We start from the raw sequence: 17,549 nt of genomic DNA, 5'->3' as shown, positions 1-17,549 counted from the left end.
GGCTTTCGGCTCCGAAAGCCCATATCGTTTGAGCGATTCTCTTCAGTCGTCGTTGGTCCCGTTCTTGCAGGATATTTTTCCAGCCGCAGCGATGTCAGTGATTTGATGTCTTACCGGATTACTGATATTCACGGTACACTCGTGGTCGTACGGGAAAATCCCCACTACCTCTGAGACGTTGTGTCCCACCGCTCCCGCTCCGACTGCAACACCACGTTCAAACTCACTTAAATTTTGATAACCTGCCATTGTAGAAGCAGTAACCGATCTAACAAATCATCGGTAAGTAGGTCAAAATCATGTATTCGTTCTCTCACCGACCACACCGGCACCGAAACGAAAGATAACAGAGAGAAGGCCGAAATACTGAATTCGGTCTTCCGAAGTTGTTTCACCGCGGAAGGTCGTACACTGTCCCTCCTTTCAATCGTCGTGCGAACGTCGAAATGGCAGATATTGAGATAACCTATCGCGGAATTGAAAAGCAGCTACAATCGCTTAGTATTGGAAAGGCTTCAGTACCAGATGGGATACCTATAAGGTTCTATAAAGATCGTGCGAAAGAACTTGTTACCCTTCTAGCAGTAATTTATCTTAGATCGCTTGAGCAACGAAAGGTACCTAACGAATGGAAAAAAGCGCAGGTCATTCCCGTTTTTAAGACAGACCCTTAAGACAGATCCATACAAGTACAGATCTATATCGATGTAGTCAAACTGTTGTAGAATTATGGAACATGTTTCATGCTCGAGAATTATTACGTTCTTGGAAAATGAGCATCTCCTCTATAAAAAGTAACATGGATTCCGCAAACAGAGATCCTGCGAAACTCAGCCTGATCTGTTCCTCCATGAGATCCACAGCGCAGTGGACAATGGCGCTCAGGTTGATGCCCTGTTCCTTGATTTGACACCGTCCCGCATTGCCGTTTAATGAAAGAAATACGAGGTTTCGGAGTATCGGAGCAGACCTGCGATTGGATTCAAGACTTTCTTGCACGAAGAACTCAACACATCGCTCTTAACGGAACTAAATGGACATATGTAAAGGTAATATCCGGAGTACCACAGCGAAATGCTTATATCTTTACAAGATATATAAATGATCTAGCAGAAAGCGTCGGATGCTCTAAGGCTATTTGCAGATGATGCAGTTATCTATACCAAAGTAGCAACGCCAGAAAATAGTAAGAATTTGCAGAACGACCTGCAGAGATTTGATGAATGGTGCAGACTCTGGCAGTTGATCATGAACGTAGAAATTGTAATATATAGCGCATACATAGGAAAAGAAATCCACTACTGTACAGCTACACTACTGATGACAAACAGCTGGAGACTGCGTCTGCCGTAAAATATCTAGGCGTAACTATCCATAGCGACCTTAAGTCGAATGACCATATAAAACAGATGGTGGGAAAAGCAGATGCCAGACTAAGATTCATCGGAAGAATCTAAGGGAAACTTAACTCATCCAAGAATGAAGAGGCTTGTTCGCCCGATTCTTGAGTATTGTTCATCTATCTGGGATCCCTATCAGTAGGACTGGACTGATAGAGGAGACAGAAGATCCAAAGAAAAGCGGCGTGTTTCGTCACGGGATCGTTTAGCTGGCGAGAGAGCGTTACGGAGACGCTAAACCAACTTTACTGGCAGATGTTACAAGAGAGGCGTTGTGCATCATGGAGAGATTTTCTGTTGAAATTTCGGGACAGCACTTTTCAGGAGGAGTCAGACAATATATTACTTCCCCCCCCCCCCCCTATATCTCGCATACTGAACACGACGAGAAAATTCGAGAAATTAGTGCCAATACATAGGCTTACCGACAGTCATTCTTCCCACGCACTATTCGCGAGTGGAACAGAGTTGGAGAGATCAGATAGTGGTACCGAAAGTACAGTCCGCCACACACCATTAGGTGGTTTGCGGAGTATGATGTTTGAGTAAATGAGGTTGAGGCTGGCTTAAAAGAGGGGGAAGGCACCAAGCTTCTCCCGAATAAAACAATGCCACATGGGTGAGAATGAAACAAGCAAGACTGACAACACAAAACGGAGAGAAAGGAAAACGGAGGATTGCTACAGACTAAAAATCGAGGCGAATATGGCTCTCTCCGTTCTGTAGCCCTACGTTCCTCCCATGGCGTACTATTTAGAGTCATACCTGTCAGCATTGTATCCGATCTTGCTTTTCTTAGAGACTGCTGGCGCCGTACAGTCAACAGCAACAGATGAAGTACTACGCTTCGTGGCGTGTCATCCGCCCTGATGCCACCGACTGCGACCAGAGGCAGTCCCCACGGGCGCCACCCAGCCCCAGCAAAGTCCACCTGGCAGGATGACCATTGCCCGGAGTCCCAATGCCCCAGGGAGATGGGCATCTACTCCATGGCATACGTGGGGAGTTAAAGGCGAGGGCATCAGCAGAGCGATCCTTGTGTTGTCAGGAGGCTACAACCAACAGGGGTACATGGCGGCCCCACCACAACGGACTGGCTACCGTGCTGGATATGAGGTGCAAAGAAGTCCATGGCCATCGTCGGCGCAGAAAGCGACACTGCATAGTGCACGGTAGAAAACGCATCCAGGAAGGTGTCCTTGTAATGCATATCGTCCTATTTACATCTATTGTACTATAAATTTTTTTCCTTATTTGTTACCTGAAGATATGACATTTCTGTGTCTTTACGTATTGTAATTGTTATACTATTTGTATATATATACGTTATGCATTTATGTCGAAGTATAATTGGCTTGCTTTATAAATATTACTTGTATTTTTACGCTGGGTCTGGCCTAGGGAAAACTATGCTATCGAACGATTACATCGACAGGTCGTGTGGAGAACCAAAGTGTTTAGGATCTCTGGTAGTGTTGACTCTGACGCATGGAGCGCGGGCAGAGGGAGTCTGGCTGGAGTCGGGCGGTGGAGCAGGTGTGTGTTGTGTGACGCTCCCGCGAGTTGCCGCGCTTTCGGGGTTTGTCAGCATATAATTGCGCTCGACTTGCTATGATAGTTTCTGACACGGTGTCGCGGACGGGAAGCATTAGCTGGTGCACATCAAGAGCCCATTTCGCCTGGTGACAGTGTCGAGAAGAAGGCGCGCCAACATCCAGCTTCTGCAACAGCGGCGGCCAATAATGAGTGACTGTCGCCACCTCCTCGACCGACGACTTCAAACCTTCAATCAACCAACAAGGAAGACTGGAAGCTCGTAAAGTTTTAGAACTGTATGGCAGACCTCAGATTTTAAAATTGTCCCATTTGCCTCACAAAATTACAGCAACTTAGCATGAACCTCTGTTGATCATTGTCCCAATTGCATTACCAAGCAGGGTCACTTCCTTTTCCGGAATGAACCGGAGTGTCGTTGAAATTCAAACGCCAGCATTAAAGTAAAATCATTCCATTTCACTGCTTTAATTTCAAATTTCAGTTAAAGTATTCGTGGCTGGCTACAATATTTAGACAACACAAGCACAAATTAAGAGTGCGAGTTTTGTTATCATATTTTAGCTTACCTGTGACTGCAGCTCAGATTGGTATGTACTAAATTTTACTATTGTTAATTGTTCAGAATCATTTAATTCAAGTTCAAAGTTAAATCCCTTATTTCTAAATTGCGTAGATTCACGTAGCTTTTGAAATGATTGTTGAGGTAGCCCAAGACTAACCTTATTTTATTGAATTTCGTTGTGCTTCAGAAACAAATTTCAGTCACTAAATCAACTTTCAATTTTCTGGTTTCATTAATTTTTTTTGATAAATTAAGTCAGACTGTAGCGAATTTTATTACTTCTAACAAATATTCATTTTTCACACAACACGTGTCAACCTTCACGCTTTTAGTGCTATTATATGTGCAAAAACCTTTCTTTTTCAGTTATTATAGTAGTTGTCCATAGGACTGGCGACCGTAATTTTCCCCCAAATCTCAAATATCTAATTAACGCTAGTTAATTGTTAACGTAACGACCGCACATTTACTTTCTTTATTAATTTTACCCTTTTCTCAAAATTAATTTCCACCAATTTCATTTGAGTTTTTCCTTCCATTTAGATGTAACCCTTTCCTCCCTCTTTACCGACAAATTAACTTCGGTGACGATTGCTTTTCCCAAATTTCCATTAGGTGCACGCCGTTTAATTTGGTTTAATTTTTCACTGTCATTAAGGTCGATAAGTGAGGGGGAGGTTACATCCTCGCCCAAGAGATGGAGAATGAGCGGGACTGCAATGCGATGACGAGGAAGTGGTGACGAGGAAGTGGGCTAAAGATCTCAATGTACGATGGACACCATGCACTATGTAAGGCGCCCTTATACAACTGGCTCGCTCATCACGAAAATTTAGGCCGAAACGTGTGAGACTCCTTTTAATCGCCTCTTACGACAGGCAGGAATACCTCGGGCCTATTTTAACCCCCGGACCTGCAGGGGGACATTGTTTCACTTATGTTGTCCCAAACCCAAAGCATTTCTCGTTTCAGCAGCTATTGATGGTCCTTAAAAATTACATTCTTCCATTGGGAAGTCTGTAGTTAGTGGAATAACACGATAGACAATGAAGCTTTGCATAATAACCATATGGCAAGACACTCTCCTCTTTGTGTCCTATCATTTCCCAAAACCTCAAACCGTTTATGAAATATGAGGAATCTGGATTTTTCACTGCGGTTTATTCGCTGACGCGGTGCGATCGCAAATGAGTTCGTTACGACAGATCAGTTTTCCCGAGATTGGTGACGGATGTACACGTCTAACCAAGCCTAAAGAAAAATTCAACATGTTAGCTAAATTTCATACGCAGCGACATACTAAGTAATATGCGCCGGACGCAAAATCTTAGTGACCTCTATTTTTCATTACAAACTTTTTCGAATTTCGCACAGTGTCTTACTTCCACATAAATATCCCAGTAACTATGACCATTAACGAAATGATGGGCACATCATAATGAACATCACACATAAAACTCCAAGTGAAGCGAAAATGATTTTTTTTACCGAATAGTTTCTGTAGTATCGTTTGAGAAACATGGCAGAATGTGCGCGTCGATTCTGTCATCGCCGATCGGCCGAAAGGTGCCAAACGCTTTTCTGCCTCCCCTTCTGAACACACGAATGAACTCGCCCAGAGCCTTGAACGAAAACTGGCCACTGCTCATCGGCCAACGTATCCTGCACTATCTGTATCAGGTGACTGGTACAACCGGCAGGGCACTGCAGTCATCAAGAAGGGTCCCATGACGTGCAGAAATCTCCCACCGACGTCCATGCGTTATAGAATTATCGAACGTATTTTCGCCGGGGGGTGTTATCTTTTTAGATGTCTGAGAACTGTCTAGGAATCAACATGGCTTCCGCAAGCACCGGTCATGTGGAACACAGCCAGCTCTGTCCGTGAGTACCAGAAGGCAGTATGTTGTTGTTGTTGTGGTCTTCAGTCCTGAGACTGGTTTGATGCAGCTCTCCATGCTACTCTATCCTGTGCAAGCTTCTTCATCTCCCAGTACCTACTGCAACCTACATCCTTCTGAATCTGCTTAGTGTATTGATCTCTTGGTCTCCCTCTACGATTTTTACCCTCCACGCTGCCCTCCAATGCTAAATTTGTGATCCCTTGATGCCTCAGAACATGTCCTACCAACCGATCCCTTCTTCTAGTCAACTTGTGCCCCACAAACTTCTCTTCTCCCCAATCCTATTCAATACCTCCTCATTAGTTACGTGATCTACCCACCTTATCTTCAGCATTCTTCTGTAGCACCACATTTCGAAAGCTTCTATTCTCTTCTTGTCCAAACTGGTTATCGTCCATGTTTCACTTCCATACATGGCTACACTCCATACAAATACTTTCAGAAACGACTTCCTGACACTTAAATCTATAGTCTATGTTAACAAATTTCTCTTCTTCAGAAACGCTTTCCTTCCCATTGTCAGTCTACATTTTATATCCTCTATACTTCGACCATCATCAGTTATTTTGCTCCCCAAATAGCAAAACTCCTTTAAGTGTCTCATTTCCTGATCTAATTCCCTCCACATCACCCGATTTAATACGACTACATTCCATTATCCTCGTTTTGCTTTTGTTGATGTTCATCTTATATCCTCCTTTCAAGACACTGTCCATTCCGTTCAACTGCTCTTCCAAGTCCTTTGCTGTCTCTGACAGAATTACAATGTCATCGGCGAACCTCAAAGTTTTTATTTCTTCTCCATGGATTTTAATACCTACTCCGAATTTTTCTTTTGTTTCCTTGCTCAATATACAGATTGAATAACATCGGGGAGAGGCTACAACCCTGTCTCACTCCCTTCCCAACCACTGCTTCCCTTTCATGCCCCTTGACTCTTCTAATTGCCATCTGGTTTCTGTACAAATTGTAAATAGCCTTTCGCTCCCTGTATTTTACCCTTGCCACCTTCAGAATTTGAAAGAGAGTATTCCAGTTAACGTTGTCAAAAGCTTTCTCTAAGTCTACAAATGCTAGAAACGTAGGTTTGCCTTTTCTTAATCTTTCTTCTAAGATAAGTCGTAAGATTAGTATTGCCTCACGTGTTCCAACATTTCTACGGAATCCAAACTGATCTTCCCCGAGGTCCGCTTCTACCAGTTTTTCCATTCGTCTGTAAAGAATTCGCGTTAGTATTTTGCAGCTGTGACTTATTAAACTGAAAGTATATTGCTCAGTTTAGGCCTGACGTACGAACAGCACCGCTGCGCCGCCAAAATACGGATGGCCCGTATTGTATCTTAATCAACAGCAGTCGACCAAATGCGAGCTGAATGTTAAACTTGCGCACATCGGCGAAGAGGGCGGGATGAGGAAGAAGCTACAGTCTGTGCACACGCCAACTGCAGCGGCAGCAGAAGCTATTGCCTGAACTGGGTCTGTCACATTGGCTCAGCAGGCATTGAAATGGAACAGTAACGGTCGCCATTTGGTTGTTTCCGAGGGGTGGGCGGCACGGCGGAGAGCCACTCTTCGGGCGGGGGAGTGTTCCATCGTGTGAAAACTTTGGACGAGTTTGTGTATCACTCGAACACAGTTCCAGGCGTGCAGGACGATGACACGTACGTACACTACAACTGCCACGACGCGCAATGGACCGCTTACTGAATGACTTCAGGTTTCACCTGTATAAGCTGGACTTGGTTCAGGAGTTGAGAGACAGTGGCACCAAAACAGACTCGCCGACTACACTAACATTCTTGCAATGACTAAACGACAAACACTTTCTCAAGGCTGGATATGTTAGTAAACAAGACTTCCGGTGTGTTGATCTCAGGGAAACTGACGATGTTTTGATGAAAGACCACAGCCGAGTCTAAAAGTTGGCTTGTGCGAGGGTATTTCATCACCCCGCCCCCTTAAACTTCACGCGTGTAGCATGTGCGGGGCGGCCTGTCACTAGACTTTGTTCGCTCCTTTTCGGAAGTATCCCGGAACAGCGAGACATTCATTTAGCATTGCGGTGCGTCATTTTTCGGTCGGTACAACTCTCAGAGTTCCGTAGAATCGTGCTGTAGGCGCTGTTTAACCTTCGCTGTGTGTTCGCAATATGAGGGATGTTCACAGGTCCAGTGGCTGTTTGCGCGGATATCTGCTGTTAAAGGACGTTACAGTACCATGCATGAAGAATTTGAAGATTTAGTTGACAATGAAAGAGCAAGAGCTACAGCGAGTCATTGTTCTGTGCATCAAAAAGGACTTTGTCCTACATTTGCAGTTGCGGAACACGTGAAGAAATTGGTGGTACGGATAGCGACATTTCTGAAGGCGCACGCAGTATTAAATTGTCAGTTGGAACAGTTTTCATTCGAATTGAACGAAGAATATGGAGAATTGATATACTGCTGAAGAGTACGTTGGTCGAGGGACATTCTTGGAAAGATTTTTCGATTTAAAATGAGTTGTTGAATTTATGAAAGAAGGAACGCAGGAATGAGAATAAGAACATCCGGAATGGGGAGTCGACATTGCGTTAAAGTGGACTTGACAGCACACTGGCTTTAGTAAGAACCTGCACGGTAACTTTTTTCTGATTTGATGGGAATGCATTTAAAAAGAAAATCACGTAGTAGAAGTGTCAGATAGTGACAAAGGCAGTCCAGTTGCCTAAACTCACTGGCGTTAAAGAAAATGCAAGGTTTCAAGAATTCATCGTGGCCTTGAGACAATTACACTGATACTTTTATACAGATTTTGAGGACACTGTCAATCTTACACCTGTTGCCGAGCTGTTTCTGAGACCGTTCGCCATTTCAGCTGAATTTCTGTGCATCTGCAGATGTAACTGATTGACCTCCAACGTAATTCCAGTTTTAATTGCAGATCTTTTCGCGTTAAAGCTGTCCATGACGTCTAAATTGCTTTACTCTGGTAGAATTTCACAGTCTCCGTAATGAGGTCGCAAAAAATGTTACAATATTTCTATCTAGATGTTCGAGTGAAAGACTTTTCCGAGTATGGTTCAAATGGCTCTGAGCACTATGGGACTGAACTTCTCAGGTCATCAGTCCCTTAGACTTAGAACTAGTTAAACCTAACTAACCTAAGGACATCACACACAGCCATGCCCGAGGCAGGATTCGAACCTGCGACCATAACGGTCGCGCGGTTCCAGACTGTAGCGCCTAGAAGCGCTCGGCCACTCCGGCTGGCTTTCGATTATGAAACTAAGTCACGATTACATAACAAATTGAGTGTGAAACCCTATGAAATTATGTCTGTGTGTGTGTGGGGGGGGGGGGGGGGGGGGCGCCGACAGTGTGCACCAGATAAAAACCATATGTCTTCAGTGCACCAAAAAGTAATTAAATAAAACTGAAACTGTGTTTGTTCATGACCTGTGTTGTTGAGAAATGAGAAATACAAAAGAAAGTAGTATGCAGCGCGACTGTACTGCCATTTAAATGCGGCGCGTTCGCAGTTTCCCCGTTCTCGCTCCTCACACTCTGACAATGTGGCTTCGCGGTGGGGGAAATGTGAAGCGAGGCTGAACGCTTTGGCACTCGTGCAAGGATACTGCCCGTGAGTCGCTATCTTCGCCACCCAAGTTTCAGACGAATGCATTTCTGGATTGTGTACTCATTGTTTGAGAGCGGAACGACAGAATGCTATATCGCGTCTATCGTTCAAAAATTGTTTACATAAAAAGTCGAGTCGTACACATCTTTTCTTGACGTCCGAAGCGGCTGGTCCCGGCGGAGGTCCGAGTCCTCTCTCGGGCATGGGTGTGTGTGTTTGTCCTTAGGATAATTTAGGTTAAGTAGTGTGTAAGCTTAGGGACTGATGACCTTAGCAGTTAAGTCCCATAATATTTCACACACATTTGAACATTTTTTTTGACGTCCGAACTGATACCTGTCACCATATATTTTGCGTGGAAATCAACACAGTATCCTCACGTTCAAAGCACACTTTCAAACAGTGAACAAGTACAATAGCCGTCACGGTCTGATATATCATGTGGGTGACAACAATATGGTAAAAAGTAATCTAGCGAGGTTAAGTACAACAATTTAACTTATGTGCATCGTTCAATGCATCGTGTCATCGCACTGTTATTGCACTGTTCAAGAGACAAGCCATACTTAAATGCACTCCATACGATTTTATAGTTTCGAGATGTTCTTCTGAAAATTTTTCTCTCACTAAGGAAAAGTTATGTTACAACTGGCGACCATGACAGGACCTCTTGTATGCACGTTTTACTTTTTTTTCTGTTACATGAATATGAAGCCTGACGGAGGTAGAGTGGAAAGACGAATGCGAGGACAGAAACAAACAAAAAACGTGAAAAGTTACATTCTCCTTCCAAGATACGTTTGACCTTCTCGCGTGATGAACAGAATTAGAGAAATCTGAAACGATATAGCGAGAATCTCGGTCGTTGCCCCGCCTACTGTGACGGCGACAGAGCTCGTGGTGCCTCCGGCTCCCCGCGGCAGTTTCTCTGGCCCAGGCGGTGGCCGGCAGAAAGCAGCTGGCGCTAATTGCCTCGCCAGGCTCTGATGGGCGCGCTGCCCGCCTGACCCCCGCTAGCCCGGCAGCTGCGCGCGCACACAGCAGCACGCCACGCCGCGGGACGCCCAGCGCTAGCAACCGCTTACATCGGTTGTCTTCAAGCTGTTCTGCTTGAAAGTCAATAATGACACTGCGGGCCGCCACTTCGGGCCGCATGTGTACCGATCTTGTTATCAACTAGCAACCTACGTAGATTAGCATCTTACAAGCCTCCAATAGATAAGCATCGGCCCCTTAGTACTGATCCTTAAAAGTCGACATCATTCGGAACGCTTCGTGCCGACTGTTTTCCGTTTCGCATTGATACCATGCTCAGCGACCCCCAAGTTATGACACTGATGAAGCGTTCTTATGATGGCTGTGTGAGCGGACGATTAACTGGTTAATAACAGTAACTGTACTACGTTACACACCTTATCCAATACGAGACACGATAGTAAATGATTACTAAATGTATCTACTACTCATTGCACTGTACACTGAAGAGCCAAAAAAAACTGGCACGCCTGCCTAATATAATATAGGACTCCCGCGAGCACGCAGAGGTGCCGCAACACGACGTGGCATGGACTCGACTGATGTCTGAAGTAGTGCTGGAGGGAATTGACACCATGAATCCTGCAGGGCTGTCCATGATCCGTTAGACTACGTGGGGATGGGGATCTATGAAAAACATGTTGAAAGGCATCCCAGATATGCTCAATAAGGCTCATATCTGGGAAGTTTGTGGGCCAGGGAAGTTTGCAAACTCAGGGGAGTTTTCCTGGAGCCACTCTGTAGCAATTCTGAACGTATGGGGTGTTGCATTGTCCTGCTGAAATTGCCCGCGACCGACGGAATGCACAATGGCCATGAATGGATGCAGGTCATCAGACAGAAAGCTTACGTACGTGTCACCTGTCAGATGTATCTAGACGTACCAGCGGTCCCATATCAAGCCAACTGCACAAGCACCACACCATTACTGAGACTCCACCAGCATGAACAGTCTCCTGTTGATATGAAGGGTCTATCGATTCATGAGGTTGTCTCTATACACGTACACGTCCATCCGCCCGATACAATTTGGAACGCGACTCGTCCGACCAGCCAGCATGTTTCCAGTCATCAACAGTCTGATGTCGGTGTTGACTACGAGGAGTAAAGCTTTGTGTCGTGCAGTCATCAAGGGTACGCGGGTCGGCCTTCGGATCTGAAAGCCCATATCGATGATGTTTCGTTGAATGGTCCACACGCTGACACTTGTTGATAGCCCAGCACTGAAATTTGCAGCGACTTGCGGAAGGGTTGCACTTCTGTCACGTTGAAGGATTCTCTTCAGTCTTTGTTAGTCCCGTTCTTTCAAGATCTTTTTCCGGTCCACAGCGATGTCAGAGATTTGATGTTTTACCTAATTCCTGATATTCACGGTACGCCCGTGAAATGGTCGTACGGGAAAGTCCTCACTTCATCGCTACTTCGGATATGCTGTGTCCCATCGCTCGCGGGCCGACTGTACCACCATGCTCAGACTCACTCACATCTTGATAACCTGCCACTGTAGCAGCAGTAACCGATCTATCAACTGCGTCAGACATTTGTTGTCTTATACTGGCGTTGTCGACCGCAGCGCCGTATTCTGCCTGTTTACATATCTCTGTATTTGAATACACACGCCTATATCAGTTTTTTTGGCACTTCAGTTTATTACTACATTCTTAATGTAATTCCATATTCCTTGTTACAAATGTGAACCGCATTTGAAAACCATCGTCTCTATAATGTGCATTCATGAATCTATGTTACTTCCACGTCGAAATTTGTGTAACAGCTGATTGGTACGTTCGCACTCGCGCTTGAGTTGTCAGTACAGGAATTACTGGAATTACTGGAAGAGAACCAACAAAACGTTCCCTCCCTCTCACACCTTCCATCACCGCAGGAGCTGTGCCGCCCTCACTTAAGCGGCCAACTTTGCTCAGCTTATGACCGAATGAATCTACATCAATTAACATTAAGTACATCTTGAAACATTACCGTCTCTAAGTATTTTTGTTTTTCAACATTTTTGGAAGGTAACTTTCAACAGCCGTCAAGTAACGTGCAAAATATATGTTTGATCATCAGCTGCTTTCATTTTAAACCCAAATATCAGCTGGTCTCAGTAATGGACCATCTTCACAGATAAGGATTAAAACCGTTTAAGCCACCACATTCCATTAGTCATTACTTCAATACTATGTAGATCATGTCCTGAATATCAATATAAGATACAGGACTTTTAGAAATAAACATACTAAGTGTACACAGAGCAGTATTGGAGAGAATATCAGGAGTATCTAGATCCTGATATTCTACTCATTATTGCCCTGTGTACACTTGGCATTAGTATGTTTGCTTCTAAAACTTATAACTGCTCTTTTAAGAACAATATTATCAGGCCGATTTTCTATAGGGAAGAGATGATTGATAATACGGATAATAATTAATAGTATTGAAACAGTTTTAATTAAAATTATCGATATATAATCTCTCATCAGAGTAAACCCCGCAGCAAAGTAGCGCCTCAGGGAAATCAAAGAGGGTTTAAGGCGGCTACTGTTGTTTCTAAATTCTACTATATAAACCATGCGCGGGTATTGTTAGTTCCCTCGTCATGTTTTCCGTGCTCTGAATAAGTTTGTGTAGCTACGGCGTGCGATATGCTACGGCCGTGATCAGGGCAAGAAAATTGAATATAGTTAATTTATACGGCATGGAGTTTAGCCGTTAAGGTCACGGACTAAGAATATCTGAGAAACCGTGTGCACGGGATAAAGTAGCGCTCAGTATTGAATTCCATTACATGCCCAATAACCGATAATAGGATCTGTGGACTATACGAAGGGTCGTTAAATTAAAGAAAAGAACGGAAGTGGACACTTAGCTCTGTGGAAGTAAAAGCATACGAAGTTTGAATGATTGTGTCTAAATATAGTAATGGACCATAGTCCTTGCTATGGTATCTTTGACTGACTAACTATAAAATTCACTGCCATTTTAGTTGCCGTAATTGCTGAGAGAAACTGTACGATCAACTCTTTTTTCCCTATATGCAAAACAATCATTCATGATCATTTAATTGTTACTGAATGTTGTTAATAAAAAAGTGATTTCCATAGAAGTGTGTGTATTATAAATAATAACTAACATCCGAAGACGTTAACTATCTTGTCTTCGCTAACACAGCAAAAAATGAAGGGTGATCGACTGAGCAAAAAAATGTTTCAAATGGCTCTGAGTACTGTGGGACTTAACTTCTGAGGTCATCAGCCCCCTAGAACTTAGAACTACTTAAACCTAACTAACCTAAGGACATCACACACATCGATGCCCGAGGCAAGATTCGAACCTGCGACCGCAGCTGTCGCGCGGTTCCATACTGTAGCGCCTAGAACCGCTCGGCCACTCCGGCCGGCGATCCACTGAGCAAAAAGGTAACATTGATTATCAGTATTAAAACCCGAAATTTAGTCGCCGTTACAGTGAAGATGTTTGAGCTGCTCCATCTGATGTGTAGATACAACGAATAGTCGGGCACATACAGTAGATAACAACGTCAATATCTTACGCCAGAGAAGTCGACGTCAACAGATCGACGGAGTGCGGCTACAAACTTCATACTCGTATGGCAAGCTCTACACACTAGTGAAGTAATGACAAATGGAATGTGGTAGCCTAAACCATTTTAACCCTTATCCGTGAAGATGGTTCATGACTGACCAGTTAATATTTGGGTTTAAAATTAAAGCAGCTGATGGGTAAACATGCATTATATAGGTTTTTTTTCTTTACTGGACATGAAAACTACACTCTTAAGAAGTTCGTAACGTTAGTTGACGTTTTTGCATTCGGCTGTTAGTTGGTAGATACATAGTATCATAAAATACTGCTAAGAACCGAGGGCTGCAGTTTGACAGAGAGACGTCTCGCCGTCTCTTACCGCGTCACATCCCCAGCCCGTACCGTATCCCGTCACCGACTATCGCACACCATCCCCAAGGACGGCAGAGTATCGGTGCCCGCTGCTGCCGTCAGTTTTGGCTTACACTGCGCGAGTGAGCTGTTTCCATTCTGAATGCACCCCACCTCGAACCACCCCGCAGCGCGTGGGTGGCGGAGGCTATTTCTGGTAGAGCGAGGTCCGCATTCACACTGCACTCTACGGAAGACCGCACCGGATGAATTAAAATCTTTAAAAAAGTCGTCCTTTCAATGCTGTGTTGCGGGTCCTGATGATGATCTTTTGGTCTTCAGTCCGAAACTATTTCGATGCTTCTCTCCACACTACTGTATTCTGTGTAAGTCTCCACCTCTCCGCATAATTACTGCAACCTACATGCTTCTGAATCTGCTTACTGTATTCATCTCTTGGACTCCCTCTACGATTTTTACCCCCACGCTTCTCTCCAGTATTAAATTGGTGACCCCTTGATGTCTCAGAATGTGTCCTACCACCCGATCCCTTCTTCTAGTCATGTTCTGTAAAAATTTCTTTTCTGCCTACTTCTCTTCAGCACGTCCTCATAACGTAATTAGATCTACCCATATAACCTTCGTCATTCTTCTAGAGCACCACGTTTCAAAAGCTTCTATTCTCTTTTTGTCTGAACTGCTTTATCGTCCACGTATCCCTACCGTACTTGGCTACATTCCACACAAATACCTTCAGAAAAGACTTCTAACATTTAAAGCTACATTTCGTGTCAACAAAGTTCCCCTCTTCAGAAACGTTTCCCTTGCCATTGCCAGTCTACATTTTATATCCTCTCTACTTCGACCATCATCAGTTATATTGCTCCTCAAGTAGTAAAACTCATCTACTACTTTAAGTGTCTCACTTCCTAATCTAATTCCTCAGCATCACCTGATTTAATCTGACTACATTCCACTACCCTTGTTTTCCTTTTGCTGATGTTCATATTACATCATCCTTTCAAGATGCTGTCCATTCCGTTGAGCCACTCTTCTAAGTCCTTTGCTGTATTACAATTACAAGGTCATCGGCAGACCTCGGGTTTTTATTTCTTACCCCTGAACTTTAATTCCTTCTCCAAATTTTTCTTTGATTTCCTTTACTGCTTGCTCCATGTACAGGTTGAAAACATCTGGGATACGCTACAACCGGGGTCTCACTCTCTTTTCAACTTCCCTTTCATGCCCCGTAACAATAATTACTGCCGTCTGGTTTCTGAACAAGTTGTAAATAGCCTTTCGCTCCCTGTGTTTTACCCCTGCTACCTCCAGAATTTTAGAGTGCATATTCCAGTCAACACGGTCAAAAGTTGAAGTCTACAAACTCTGTCCCTTTTACAATCATAACAGACGCAGAATTAATCATTCTGTATGGCCTTATTCGCCTCTATCAGCGGACAGCTGATGTGCCGGCCGGTGTGGCCGTGCGGTTCTAGGCGCTTCAGTCTGGAACCGCGTGACCGCTACGGTCGCAGGTTCGAATCCTGCCTCGGGCATGGATGTGTGTGATGTCCTTAGGTTAGTTAGGTTTAAGTAGTTCTAAGTTCTAGGGGACTAATGACCACAGATGTTAAGTCCCATAGTGCTCAGAGCCATTTCAAGCATTTGAACAGCTGATATGAGTCGAGGCAGGACTGTTTTCAAACCCTGCGCTCCCTCACCTCAAATTCTCGACGGCGACCCGTCACATGCCTGGCGCTTCAGTTGCCAAAATTTTTAAGAACGGCTTACTGCGAAAATTTTTCATTTGCATTTCGCCGATAGCCTACTCTTTCTAGACAACATTCCATCCAAACCAGGGCAGAGGACATTCTCTAATACAAATCGTCGGAATAGGACGAAATCGGTAGATGTGATGTATGTACAGAGAAACAAATGATTACAATTACAACTGGATGATAGAAAGAGCTTCGCACACTGAGAAAGTCTTCTCTGGCTCTTAAGTAAGCAGTTATTCGGTTAGGCAATGATTAACATAGTTGTTGGATATCTTCCTGAGGGACATCGCGGCAAATTGTCTAACTGGCGCCTTAGATCGTCAAAATCACAAGCTGATTGGAGGGCCCCGCCAAACGTTCTCAATTGCGAAAAGACCTGGCAACCTTTGTGGCCAAAGTTGGGTTTGGCAACAAAGAACTCTTGCCGTGAGCAAGCCGGGACCATCTTGGTGAAACGTAAGCCCAGGACAGTTTGCCATGAAGGGCAACAAAACGGGGAGTAGAATATCGCCGACGTACCGCTGTGCTGTAAGCGTGCCACGAATGACAACCAAAAGGGTTCTGCTACGAAAAGAAACGGCACCCCAGACCATCATTCCTGTTTGTCGGGGCGTACGGCGGGAGACAGTAAAGTTGTCCGGAGCGTCTCCAGAAACGTCTTCGGCCTGGAGTCTCATTGATTGGAGTAAAAATGTGATCAGTGACGAGTCCGGCTTCCAAGTGAGCCCCGATGACCGGCGAAGACATGTCTGGAGACGCCGCAGACAGCTGTGGGATACCAACCTCATTGTCGCCCGCCACACTGCCCGATGACCAGGAGTGAATGTCTGGAGAGTCATTTCTTTTCATGGCAGGACTCCTTTGGTTGTCATCCGCTGCACCATTACAGCACAGCGGAACATCTGCGATATTCTGTGACCCGTTATGTTGCCCTTCATGGCAAGCTGTCCTGGGTTTACATTTCAGCAAGTTAATTCCTGCCCGCACAAGACGAGACTTGTCTTCTTGCTTTGCCAAGCAAATTCGCAGGATCTCTCCCTAACTGAGAACGTTTGGAGCATTATGTGCACGGCCCTCCAACCAGTTCCGGACTGACGATCTAACGCGCCAGTGGACGGAATTTGACACGATATCTATCAAGAGGCCATCGAAGAACTTAATCAATGGCAAGCCAAGTAACCGCTTGCATAAGGGCCAGAGGTGGAGGACCGCGTTACTTGCTGTATTAGTGAAGCTCTTTCACTTGAATAAATCATCGAATGTTTCTGAAATTATCATTTGTTGGTCTGTATATGTACATCACATCGACCCATTTCGGTCCCATTCGGATAATTTCTTCGTGGTACTTTTTTTTTCCTGTCTGAGTCTGTATATTATTCTTTCTGTCGCCCGTCACGGCATTCGGACACATGACGTCATAGGTACGTCACTGTTACTGTTACTGTGACCATTTTATCGAGGAATTCTGAATCCAATAAACAAATGTATTTAAAAAAATTGAATTTATTATCGAGTATAAGGCCCGCCTGTTATACAAAACACTGGTTTTTCATGGGCCCTCGGAAAAAAACTGTTTTGCATAACAGGCGGACCTTGTATTCAATGACTAACTGCATTCACGGAATATGCAAAAGCAGCAAAACCCAAATGAATATTGGAATGCATTTTTAGAAAGCATTATTCATCTAACAATTATACAACAAGCCAACTCAAAACAATTCTGTAGATTTGTCAAAAAATGTTCAAATGTGTGTGTGAAATCTTATGAGACTTAACTGCTAAGGTTATCAGTCCCTAA

Source organism: Schistocerca piceifrons, chromosome 3 (assembly GCF_021461385.2).
Source record: "Schistocerca piceifrons isolate TAMUIC-IGC-003096 chromosome 3, iqSchPice1.1, whole genome shotgun sequence".
NCBI lineage: Eukaryota > Metazoa > Arthropoda > Insecta > Orthoptera > Acrididae > Schistocerca > Schistocerca piceifrons.
Note: the sequence above shows the minus strand (reverse complement) of the source record.